This window comes from Pristiophorus japonicus, chromosome 12, assembly GCF_044704955.1.
Source record: "Pristiophorus japonicus isolate sPriJap1 chromosome 12, sPriJap1.hap1, whole genome shotgun sequence".
In the NCBI taxonomy this organism is placed as follows: Eukaryota; Metazoa; Chordata; class Chondrichthyes; family Pristiophoridae; genus Pristiophorus; species Pristiophorus japonicus.
The window spans coordinates 198,819,804-198,832,708 of NC_091988.1; positions in this window are offsets into that span (position 1 = coordinate 198,819,804).

Consider the following 12,905-nt stretch of genomic DNA (forward strand, 5'->3'; position numbering starts at 1 on the left):
GTCGGGTCGGGTCGGGTCGAGAGCAGTGTGTGATCGGGTCGGGTCGGGGGCAGAGTGTGATCGGGTCGTGTCGGGTCGGGTCGAGGGCAGTGTGTGATCGGGTCGGGTCGGGTCGGGTCGGGTCGGGGGCAGTGTGTGATCGGGTCGGGTCGGGTCGAGGGCAGTGTGTGATCGGGTCGGGTCGGGTCGGGTCGGGTCGAGAGCAGTGTGTGATCGGGTCGGGTCGGGTTGGGTCGGGTCGGGGGCAGTGTGTGATCGGGTCGGGTCGGGTCGGGTCGGGTCGAGAGCAGTGTGTGATCGGGTCGGGTCGGGTCGGGTCGAGAGCAGTGTGTGATCGGGTCGGGTCGGGGGCAGAGTGTGATCGGGTCGTGTCGGGTCGGGTCGAGGGCAGTGTGTGATCGGGTCGGGTCGGGTCGGGTCGGGTCGGGGGCAGTGTGTGATCGGGTCGGGTCGGGTCGAGGGCGGTGTGTGATCGGGTCGAGGGCAGTGTGTGATCGGGTCGGGTCGGGTCGAGGGCAGTGTGTGATCGGGTCGGGTCGGGTCGGGTCGGGTCGGGGGCAGTGTGTGATCGGGTCGGGTCGGGTCGGGTCGAGAGCAGTGTGTGATCGGGTCGGGTCGGGTCGAGGGCAGTGTGTGATCGGGTCAGGTCGGGTCGGGTCGGGGGCAGTGTGTGATCGGGTCGGGTCGGGTCGGGTCGGGTCGGGGGCAGTGTGTGATCGGGTCGGGTCGGGTCGGGGGCAGTGTGTGATCGGGTCGGGTCGGGTCGGGGGCAGTGTGTGATCGGGTCGGGTCGGGTCGGGGGCAGAGTGTGATCGGGTCGGGTCGGGTCGGGTCGGGGGCAGTGTGTGATCGGGTCGGGTCGGGTCGGGTCGGGTCGGGGGCAGTGTGTGATCGGGTCGGGTCGGGTCGAGGGCGGTGTGTGATCGGGTCGAGGGCAGTGTGTGATCGGGTCGGGTCGGGTCGAGGGCAGTGTGTGATCGGGTCAGGTCGGGTCGGGTCGGGTCGGGTCGGGTCGAGGGCAGTGTGTGATCGGGTCGGGTCGGGTCGAGGGCAGTGTGTGATCGGGTCGGGTCGGGTCGGGTCGAGAGCAGTGTGTGATCGGGTCGGGTCGGGTCGAGGGCAGTGTGTGATCGGGTCAGGTCGGGTCGGGTCGGGTCGGGTCGGGTCGGGTCGGGTCGGGTCGAGAGCAGTGTGTGATCGGGCCGGGTCGGGTCGAGGGCAGTGTGTGATCGGGTCAGGTCGGGTCGGTTCGGGTCGAGGTTCATTCAGCAAGGTTCAAACCGATCGCACTCAATCTGAAATGCGCTTTCGTCAAAAATGCCCTATTTTAGGACAATTCCGGTTTTGGGAATTCCGGAATTGGGACGTTGCACCTGTACTGGCTTTACGCTGTTGATGGACAGGAACTAAATGATAGGCGGAATAGGGAGGCTATAAACTCCTTGGAAAATCAGAGTCTAAATGGGGAAGAGGAGCAAAGGGATCTCGGGGTACAGATTCCCAAATCATTAAAAGTCACGACTCAGACAGACTCAGTCCCCAATTCCATTGTACATTGTTTTAACAACGGATCAGTGGGAGCAATATTCTTACTTCAGATTATTACCACTCTTCTCTTGGATAATAACTCCGTGTAATCATTTTCCGTTATTCTGTATTTAAACCATCTGGATACCTCAATTAGGCTGAGCCTTGTAATTATTATTAGCATATAAACCATCTAATCCATTGATTAGATTACTGCCTGTAACTCATTCCCTGCTACTCTTTATTCTAGACATAGACCACCTGAATCCTCGATCGACTGTGGCTCAGTGGGTAGCACTCTTTCCTCTGAGTCAAAAAGTTGTGGGTTTAAGTCCCACTCCAGAGACTTGAGCACACAATCTAGACTGACACTCCAGTGCAGTGCTGAGGGCGTGCTGCACTGCCGAAGGTGCTGTTTTTCGGATGAGATATTAAACCGAAACCCTGTCTGCTCTCTCAAGTGGACATAAAAGATCCCAAGGCACTATTCCGAAGAAGAGCAGGGGAATTCGCCCCGGTGTCCTGGTCAATATTTATCCCTCAATCGACATCACATGAAACAGATTATCTGGTCATTATCACATTGCTGTTTGTGGGAGCTTGCTGTGCGCAAATTGGCTGCAATGTTTCCTATATTACAACAGTGACTGCTCTCCAAAAGTATTTCATTGGCTGTAAAGCGCTTTGAGAGATTCGGTGGTCATGAAAGGCACTATATAAATGCAAGTCTTTCTTTCTAGATTGGGTTACACCTTTTATGTTGAAGTTCGGTGATTTTTATCACCAATAAGACAGTGAGCAAGTGCCCCCTTTTAACAGAGCACATCCAATAAACCGCAAATTATCCACATTTAAATGAAGTGTATCAAATCAAATCACAATGTTGTTTCTGGGGGTGATGATGCAGTCCAGTCCCTCCAGTGCCCACCCATCGTGGAAGGCCTCTTTGTGGGAAATCCTTTATTTCCATTTTTTTTCATTCATTCTCAGTCGTTGACAAGGCCGGCATTTATTGCCCATCCCTAATTGCCCCTTGAGAAGGTGGTGGTGAGCCGCCTTCTTGAACCGCTGCAGTCCGTGCGGTGAAGGTGCTCCCACAGTGCTGTTAGGGAGGGAGTTCCAGGATTGTGACCCAGCGACGATGAAAGAACAGGTAACGTATGTCCAAGTCGGGATGGTGTGTGACTTGCAGGGAATGTGGAGATGATGGTGTTCCCATACGCCTGCTGCCCTTGTCCTAGGTGGTAGAGGTGGCGGGTTTGGGAGGTGCTGCCGAAGATGACTGTCGATGACAGGTTGCCGGAGGTGCTTCCAGTGATGTTGCCTCCACCGGTGACTCAGGCACAATTAATGTTGGGAATTGTATGTCATGTGTCTGCCACCAACGTTCCACAGGAATGTGGACCTCCAATATCTTCATTTCTTCTGGTTTTTGTCTGAAAGGTTAGGATTGGTTTCAGCTGCTAAAGTCTCCTTGACCGCCAGCAACACTAACCACCATCAACATTATTTCAACTTTGACCGATGACAGACACACTTACTGTATGATGCCTATTGAAGATATCCTTCTCAGAACGTAACATTCCATCACCGGCATGGGCTGAGTGGCCTCCCTTTGAGTCATAATTTTTCTATGATTCCACGATTCATTGTGGGCAACGCAGTCAAGAACTCAGGTCGCTCACTCCAAGCATGGTAAGCAAGTTCAAGTGGCAAGCAGGCATGGGACCCCCAAACCTCCAACCAACAGATTGGGGACAGATGTCCTATCAGCCCACCTCAGCTTAATGTGTCATTAAAAGTCCGGCCTATTTTCTTCACTGATTCATTCCTGTCTTCCATTAAAAAGGATCATAATACAGAACATAAATTATAAATAACTCGGAAGAAGTCACAAAAAAGAAGCAAGACTAAGGGAGATCGAATAATTGTTGAAGTTCATACAAGTGACCCCATTAATAGCAATCACCTTTATCTTCTTCTAATCTAACTCTTACTTTTTCAATTGACCTGGATGTGCCAGAAGTCTGCAGCTCGGTGTAGATTTCAAATGTTATCCATTATATTTCATCAGTTATTAAGTACAGACTTTGCTTTAGGTGTCAGCTGTGGCTCAGTGGGCAGCGCTCTCTCGCCTCTGAGTCAGAAGGTCGTGGGTTCAAGTCCCACTGCAGAGACTTGGACACAAAAATCCAGGCTGACGCTCCCAGTGCAGTGCTGAGGGAGTGCTGCACTGCCGGAGGTGCCGTCTTTCGGAAGAGTCGCGAAACCGAAGCCACGCCTGCTCTCTCGTAAAAGATCCCATGGCACTATTTCGAAAGAAGAGCAGGGGAGATCTCCTCAGTGTCCTGGGGCCAATATGTATTCCTTTGCCAACATGTGAGGGATGTGGTGAGTTAGTTGATCTGAACTGAGGCGTAATGTCCCAGCAATGACCGAGGGCCGCTATCAGACATCGCAGATGAGCAAGGTGAAGTGTGAAGTTTTTTTTTTAAAAAAAGTCTTCATTTGGGCGAGGGCTATTCAACGTTCATATTAACGCAAGAGATTTGGTCATCTCCTTGGTCTGTTACACAGACTTCCTTGTCTCTTCCCGAATCGACTGGTGAGGATTGCAGAGTGGCTTCTCCCTGATTGCACCAATATACCCAGGTGGCAGATACCGGCCAGAGCATTTGGCTGCAACACACTTCTCTCTTTATAACCTAATGGGACAGAAGTTTGCTACTAACTAAGTAATTTGGCTAATGGCTGCCACCTGGAATCATTTTACTGGTCCGCGAGTTGGACAATCAGGGAAAAGCTGCACCTGCATTGTTAGCCTCGCCGATTGAAGGAAAGGCGGACAATTAGAGAGAGTGTCAAAGGACCTGGAATTAAACAGAAAACATAAGTGAGTCTTTGGAGACTCCCAGAAGAGAGGAGGAATGCAAAAAGCAAAGCTTGATTGCTCTCTTTCAAAGTACTTAAAAAATATAGCTTGCGTTTGCAAATGTTGATTAAAATTGGTGTCATGCTTTAGTAAAATAATACCTTGCATTATTTTTAGAACATTTTTATTAACCAAAGCTCTCTTTAATATCATGCCTCAGAACTGTGGATTGCATTAATCAGATCTGTAAAAGGCAAAGTAGTGGGGGCCTTGATCACTTGAATTATTCCCCCTAACACCCACCTCACACACAATCTTTTGTGACACATTTAACAACAGCTCTCATCTGAGGATTGTGCTGATGAGTAAATCTTTCAGCGGGAACTGCGCTTTAATGGGAATTAAGGTTACGTTTTTGCTGTGGGACAGCACAGCAGTGCAGAGTGTCTTTTGACATCACTGTGTCAGTCCATGAGTTGGAGATGGGGGCGGGACTTGTGGAAGGACTCACAGCAAACAGAGTATTTTACAGTAAACAGAGTCTATTTAAACAGCACACTGCAGCAAGTTTGCAGATGACACTAAGCTGGGTGGCGGTGTGAGCTGTGAGGAGGATGCTAAGAGGCTGCAGGGTGACTTGGACAGGTTAGGTGAGTGGGCAAATGCATGGCAGATGCAGTATAATGTGGATAAATGTGAGGTTATCCACTTTGGTGGCAAAAACAGGAGGGCTGATTATTATCTGAATGGTGAAAGATTAGGAAAAGGGGAGGTGCAACGAGACCTGGGTGTCATGGTACATCAGTCATTGAAAGTTGGCATGCAGGTACAGCAGGCGGTGAAGAAGGCAAATGGCATGTTGGCTTTCATAGCGAGAGGATTTGAGTATAGGAGCAGGGAGGTCTTACTGCAGTTGTACAGGGCCTTGGTGAGGCCACACCTTGAGTATTGTGTGCAGTTTTGGTCTCCTAATCTGAGGAAGGATGTGCTTGCTATTGAGGGAGTGCAGCGAAGGTTCACCAGACTGATTCCCGGGATGGCAGGACTGACATATGAAGAAAGATTGGATTGGCTAGGCTTATACTCACTGGAGTTAAGAAGGATGAGAGGGGATCTCATTGAAACATATAAAATTCTTACGGGACTGGACAGGTTAGATGCAGAAAGAATGTTCCCGATGTTGGGGAAGTCCAGAACCAGGGGTCACAGTCTAAGGATAAATCAAAACGTTATTGTTAGGCAAAAAACAATATTGAATTATTAGCAGCAAATGGTACTTTTTAATGTGAGACAGACATCTCCACCAAAGATACATGTCGATCGCAGTTGTAATGTATGCACCTGTGAGTATGCTCACAGATTGGGCCATCAGCCGGTCCAGGCAGTGGCTGGTCGACTGCCTGCCTCTTTTCTACGGCTACATCCGAGCCAGGGTGTCCCTGGAGATGGAGCACGCGATATCCACCGGCACGCTCGCGGCCTTCCGCGAGAGGTGGGCGCCGGAGGGACTGGAGTGCATCATCACCCCCAGGAAACATGATTTTAATTTGATTTAAGTTTCCGTTAAAGTTTTATTCGGAAATTTGTGGGTTCTAGTGCTCTTGTCAAAAGGAGGCGCTTGGTTTAATGTTCTACTTAAAACAGTTGTAGAGCTGTTGCATTGTGAGTGGCTTAGCCAGTCATGTGATGTTCACAAGACTCAATAAAACCCCAGCCAGTTGGGTCTTGGTCATCCACGATGAGGTACGCAGTTGTGGGCCTAGTGGATGAACTGATAATGTGTAGTGTGATTGCTAAACCTTTGTTAATAAACCAACTAGTTCTTAATAACAATGTGTTTCTGTGAATTCTTAAGCAAAGAACCCATGAAGCAAATACAATACAGCAGTGAATTGCATTGCTAAAGCGCAACTCCATGCTTGCTATCTTATTGCCAAGGTGGGCCAGATCGTGCTGGAGCATCTCTCGCCCTACGACTAGAAAATATTTTGCGCTGTAACTTGCTGGAAGTTCGAGCCAATTAATGGCGTAGTGAGGGCATCGGGGCATCTGGGACCTTAATAAACGGCAGGACCAACAGTCTATCTCCTTAACCCGTGAGATTCAAGGATTGAGAAACAGAGGAAGGAGAGTGAATTAGAGTCAAATCGGTTACAGGAGGAGAAATAAAGAGAGGGAAAGAAAGATTGGCTTAAGAGAGAGAGAGAAAAAGAGATAGAAAGGATCAGGATATTTTTTTAAATTTAAATTTTAAATCTATAACAACAATTTACTGCATTCAGAAATGAGTTTAAATCGTCCCCTTTCTGGGTCAGAGAGACTGATTGGCATTGTTTTAACAATGATCACGTTGTTAACAGGGTACTTATGCTGGTAAATTCCAGCCCTAACTTTCCGTGGTGAGCTTAACGAGCAATTAATGTGCAACTCCAGCAAGTTCTTCAAATTAACGGGGAGGTTGAGGGCGAGATGTGACTTGTGCTGAAGGAAAGTGCCAAGCGACGTAAATCAGCCAGTATCTTCTGGAGATTCGCAAACTCGCGGAGCATCTCTCCATCCCCCGGACTGGCTGACCGATTTGTGCACAAATAGCAGCGTGCGTTGTTAACAGACCAGCAGGATTTGGCCCAAGATCTGAATATCTAATGCAACAAGAAGCTTTTCTTCCGCTAGTGCTAGAATCAGACTCTCACTAGAAACAGTCCAGACTCAGACATTTAAAAACAGGAGCTGGACAGATATATTTTTCTCTGGGGTTTTTTCCCCCCAAAAAATAAGAAATATTCTCATTTCTTGATCAATTGCAAATCACACACAGAAATTACAAGTACACACAATTTCTAAACTGGGCACTTCCTGAGAATGAAATGTCATTAATCAGCACAAAATATTATCAGCCAATCAGGACGAACCTATGAACAATAAAATCCCTCACTGATTTTCAAGAAAGACTCAGGCAGCATAAATGTGCCGCTTAGGTTATTATTCCAGCCGTGGAATGTACAATGTTTGTGGGAAGTGGCTCAAAGGAAATCCCAATCTACCCCAGGAGTTGATGAATTTCCAGTCACACGCACGTGGTTTGTTCAAGGATTCAAATATGAATTTCACATAAGAACATTAGGAACAGGAGTAGGCCATACGGCCCCTCAAGCCAGCTCTGCTGTTCAATGGCTGATCTTCAACTGCGACTCTACTTTCCCGCCCAATCCCCATATCCCTTGATTCCCCGAGAGTCCAAACATCTATCGATCACAGATTTGAATACAGTCAATGGTTTAGCATCCACAGCTCTTTGAGATAGAGAATTCCAAAGATTCACAGCCTTCTGAGTGAAGAAATTCCTTGTCATCTCATGGCCAATCCCTTATCCTGAGATTATGCCCCATAGTTCTAAACTCTCCAGCCAGGGGAATCAACCTCTCAGCATCTACCCTGTCAACCCCCCTCAGAATCTTGTATGTTTCAATGAGATCACCTCTCATTCTTCTAAACATAAGAACATAGAACATAAGAACATAAAAAATAGCAGGAGTAGGCCATTTGGCCCCTCGAGCCTGCTCCGCCATTCAATAAGATCATGGCTGATCTGATTCTGGCCTCAACTCCACTTCTCTGCCCACTCCCCATAACCCTTGACTCTCTTATCGCTCAAAAATCTATCTATCTCCACCTTAAATATATTCAAAGACCCAGCCTCCACTGGTCTCTGGGGTAGAGAATTCCAAAGATTCACGACCCTCTGAGGGAATAAATTTTTCCTCATTTCAGTTTTAAATGGGCGATCCCTTATTCTGAAACTATGCCCCTAGTTCTAGATTCCCCCACGAGGGGAAGCCTTCTCTCTGCATCTACCCTGTCAAGCCCCTTCAGAATCTTATATGTTTCAATAAGTTCACCTCTCATTCTTCTAAACTCCAATGAGTATAGGCCCAACCTGCTCAACCTTTCTTCATAAGACAACCCCTTCATCTCAGGAATCAACCTCGTGAACCTTCTCTGAACTACCTCCAATGCAAGTATATCCTTCCTTGACTAAGGAGACCAAAACTGTACGCAGTACTCCAGGTGTGGTCTTACCAACGCCCTGTACAGTTGGAGCAGGATTTCCCTACTTTTATACTCCATCCCTTTGCAATAAAGGCCAGCATTCCATTTGCCTTCCTGATTACTTGCTGTACCTGCATACTAACTGTTTGCGTTTCATGCACAAGGACCCCCAGATCCCTCTGTACTACAGCATTTTGTAATCGCTCCCCATTTAAACAATAATTTGCTTTTTTATTTCTCCTACCAAAGTGCATAACCTCACATTTTCCCACATTATAGTCCATCTGCCAAATTTTTGCCCACTCACTGAGCCTATCTATATCCCTTTGTAGATTCTTTGCATCCTCCTCACAACTTGCTTTCCCATCTAGCTTTATATCATCAGCAAATTTGGCTACATTACACTTGGTCCCTTCATCCAAGTCATTAATATAGATTGTAAATAGTTGAGGCCCCAGCACTGATCCCTGTGGCACCCCACTAGTTACTGTTTGCCAACCTGAAAATGACTCATTTATCCCGACTCTCTGTTTTCTGTTAGTTAGCCAATCCTCTATCCACGCTAATATATTACTCCCAACCCTGTGAGTTTTTATCTTGTACAGTAACCTTTTGTGTGGCACCTTATCAAATGCTTTCTGGAAATCTAAATATATGACATCAACTGGTTCCCCTTTATCCACCCAGCTCATTCCATCCTCAAAGAACTCCAGCAGATTTATCAAACATGATTTCCCTTTCATAAAACCATGCTGACTCTGCTTGACTGCATTATGATTTTCTAAATGTCCTGCTACTGCTTCCTTAATGATTGACTCCAGCATTTTCCTAAGGACAGAAGTTAGGCTAACTGGTTTATAGTTTCCTGCTTTCTGTCTCCCTCCTTTCTTAAGTAGAGGTGTTACATTTGCAGTTTTCCAATCTGCTGGGACCTCTCCAGAATCCAGGGAATTTTGGTAAATTACAACCAATGCGTCCACTATCTCTGCAGTCACTTCTTTTAAGACCCTAGGATGTAAGCCATCAGGTCCAGGGGACTTGTCCACCTTTAGTCCCATTATTTTACCGAGTACTTTTTCTCTAGTGATAGTGATTGTTTTAAGTTCCTCCCCGACCACACCACCCCCTCCCCCCCTCCCCGCAATTGCTCCTTGATTATCTTTTATTATTGGGATGTTTATAGTGTCCTCTATCATGAAGACTGATACAAAATATTTGTTCAAAGTCTCTGCCATTTCCTTGTTTCCCTTTATTAATTCTCCAGTCTCATCCTCTAAGGGACCAATGTTTACTTTAGCTACTTATTTCCTTTTTATATACCTGTAGAAGCTCTTACTATCTGTTTTTATATTTCTTGCTGGATATGCTATCTTCACTCTCTTTATCAATTTTTAAGTCGTCCTTTGCTGGTTTTAAAAAATTTCCCAATGCTCTGCCCTTCCACTGTCCTTCGCAACATTGTATGCCTTTGTTTTCAATTTAATACCACCCTTTACTTGTTTCATGAGCCACAGATGGTTCATCCTTCTCTTAGCATCTTTATTTCTCACTGGAATATATCTTTGCCGAGAGTTATGAAATATCTCCTTAAATGTTTGTGACTGCGTTTCTACATTCTTTAATATATTTTCCCCAGCCTTCATACCTTTGTAATTGCCTTTATTTAAGTTCAGGACACTAGTTTGAGATGGAGCTTTCTTCCCTCAAACTGAATTTGTAATTAGACCATGTTATGATTACTCTTCCCAAGAGGATCCTTCACTACAAGATCATTAATTAGTCCAGTCTCGTTACACATTACCAGATCTAAAATAGCCTGCTCCCTGGTTGGTTCTACAATGTATTGTTCCAAGAAACCATCCCGCATACACTCCATGAACTCTTCCTCAAGGTTACTATTGCCAATTTGATTTGTCCAATCAAGATGAAAATTAAAATCGCCCGTGATTATTGCCGTACCTTTCTTACAAGCCTCCATTATCTCTTGATTTATACTCTGTTCTACAGTGTGGCTACTGTTTGGGGGCCTGTAGATCACTCCCACCAGCAACTTCTTTCATTTTATTTCTCATCTCCACCCAAACTGATTCTACATCTTGATCTTCTGAGCCAATATCATTTCTCACTACTGCACTGATCTCATCCTTTATTAGCAGAGCTACCCCACCTCCTTTTCCTTTCTGCCTATCCTTACGAAATGGCAAATACTCCTGAATATTTAATTCCCAGCCTTGGTCACCTTTCAACCATGTCTCTGTAATGTCTATGTAAACTCCAGAGTATAGGCCCAATCTATTCAATCTCTCATCATAGGACAACTCTCTCATCCCAGGATCAATCGAACACTGTCTCCCACCCTCCAAACCCATCATGAGTTTTAATTTCAAGAATGTTACCACAGAATGTAGAATATGATGTCTTATCTTTACAAGCAAGCTACATCTTGTTGGTGTGAAACTCAGCTGATCCATTGAGGCCATTTTTTCCCCCTCCCCCGCTGGATACAACATGACATTAATTGCTCATTTTAGCCAATGTCTGCCGAACTTTTTGTCTTCCTTCCATTCTAATACCTTGTGATAGATCAAACAGTAGCGAGATACTTGTTTTCAAATCCGTCTGTGGCCTTGCCCACCCCCCTCCCCCGACCATCTCTGTAATCTCCTCTAACCTCACAAACCCTCCCGAGATCTCTTCACTCCTCCAATTCTGCCCTCTTCAGCCTCCCTGATTTTACTCGCTCAGTCATTGGCGGCCGTGTTTTCAGAACTCCCCTGCTCTTCTTCAGACAGGGATCCTTTATGTCCACCTGAAAGAGCAGACAGGGCCTCGTTTTAACATCTCATCTGAAAGACAGCACCTCCGACAGTGCGGCACTCCCTCAGCACAACCTTGAGCACAATAACCTCGGCTGTCACTCCAGTGGATGTAAACAATCGCACGGCACTATTTCGAAGAAGAGCAAGGGAAGTTCTCCCCGGTGTCCTGGGCCAATATTTATCCCTCGATCTACATCACTAAAAAAACATTATCTAGTCATTATCACATTGTTGTCTGTGGGAGCTTGCTGTGCGCAATTTGGCTGCCACATTTCCTACATTACAACAGTGACTACACTTCAAAAAGTACTTTATTGGCTGCAAAGCGCTTTGGGACGTCAGGTGGTTGTGAAAGGCGCTATATAAATCCAAGTCTTTTTGTTTCTTTATAAAACAGCTTGCAATGGTGTCACAATGGGGTATTGTAGCTCAGCCTCAATCTAATTTACTAATTCCTGGTTCATTCGTACCTCTCACATAAGATACACATGTGTTCTATTCATTTCTGTTACTGCTGTAGGAATACTTCCAAATCTTGCCCTTCATTAAACACACTGACGCAAAGTAAAATAGTTATTTTTCAACTCAATTGTGCAGTCAGACAACACTGCATAAATTTACCACTAATAAGCTTTTAAAAAGCATTAAACCACATTTTAGCCGTATAAACATCAGGCCCTGCATTGGAAAGGAGAGTTAGGAACATATGAACAATGATGGACATGAGAAGACCCTCAGGTCCATCCAGCCTGTCCCACACAACAGCAATGTCTTGTGTATCACAATATACCCCCCCACCCCACCAACCCCCCCCAACCCAAAACCATGTGTTCTCCCAGGAGAGACAAAAAAACAGATAAAAACACAAGCCAATTTGGGGGGGACAGAAAAAAATCTGGGAAATTCCTCTCTGAACACCCCCCCCGATTTAAACTAGTCCAGGAGATCACTGTGGCCCTGATTAACGTTGAATGCAAAAATGAAAGGCTGGCATTTATATAGCACCTTTCGTGATCACTGGATGTCCCAAAGTGCTTTACAGCCGATAACATACTTTTGACCTGCAGTCACTGTCACAATGTAGAAACATAGAATAGAAACATAGAAATTTACAGCGCAGAAGGAGGCCATTTCGGCCCATCGTGTCTGCGTCGACCGACAAAGAGCTGCCCGGCCCTTGGTCTGCAGCCCTAAAAGTTACATATAAATCTATTGAACAATGACGGAAAGGTAAAGAGCACCCAGCCCAACCAGTCCTTCCCACACCACTGCAACACCCCTTATACTGAAAACATCTACACTCCACCCCAACCGGAGCCCATGTGATTTCCTGGGAGAGGCAAAAACCCGATAAAAACCCAGGCCAATTTAGGGAGAAAAAATCTGGGAAAATTCCTCTCCGACCCATCCAGGCGATCGAAACTAGTCCAGGAGATCACCCTGGCCGTATTCTATTCCCTGCAGTACTTACCATTATATCTGCGCCGACCAACAAAAGGTCATCCAGCCTAATCCCAATTACCAATGTAGGAATGCACTGTGAGCCGCCCCGACCTGTGTGAGACCACTCACCGCAGGTCGGGGCTATAAATAGAGCTGGAGCGCTGGGCCCTGGAACATGGTGGGTGGAGGTGCGG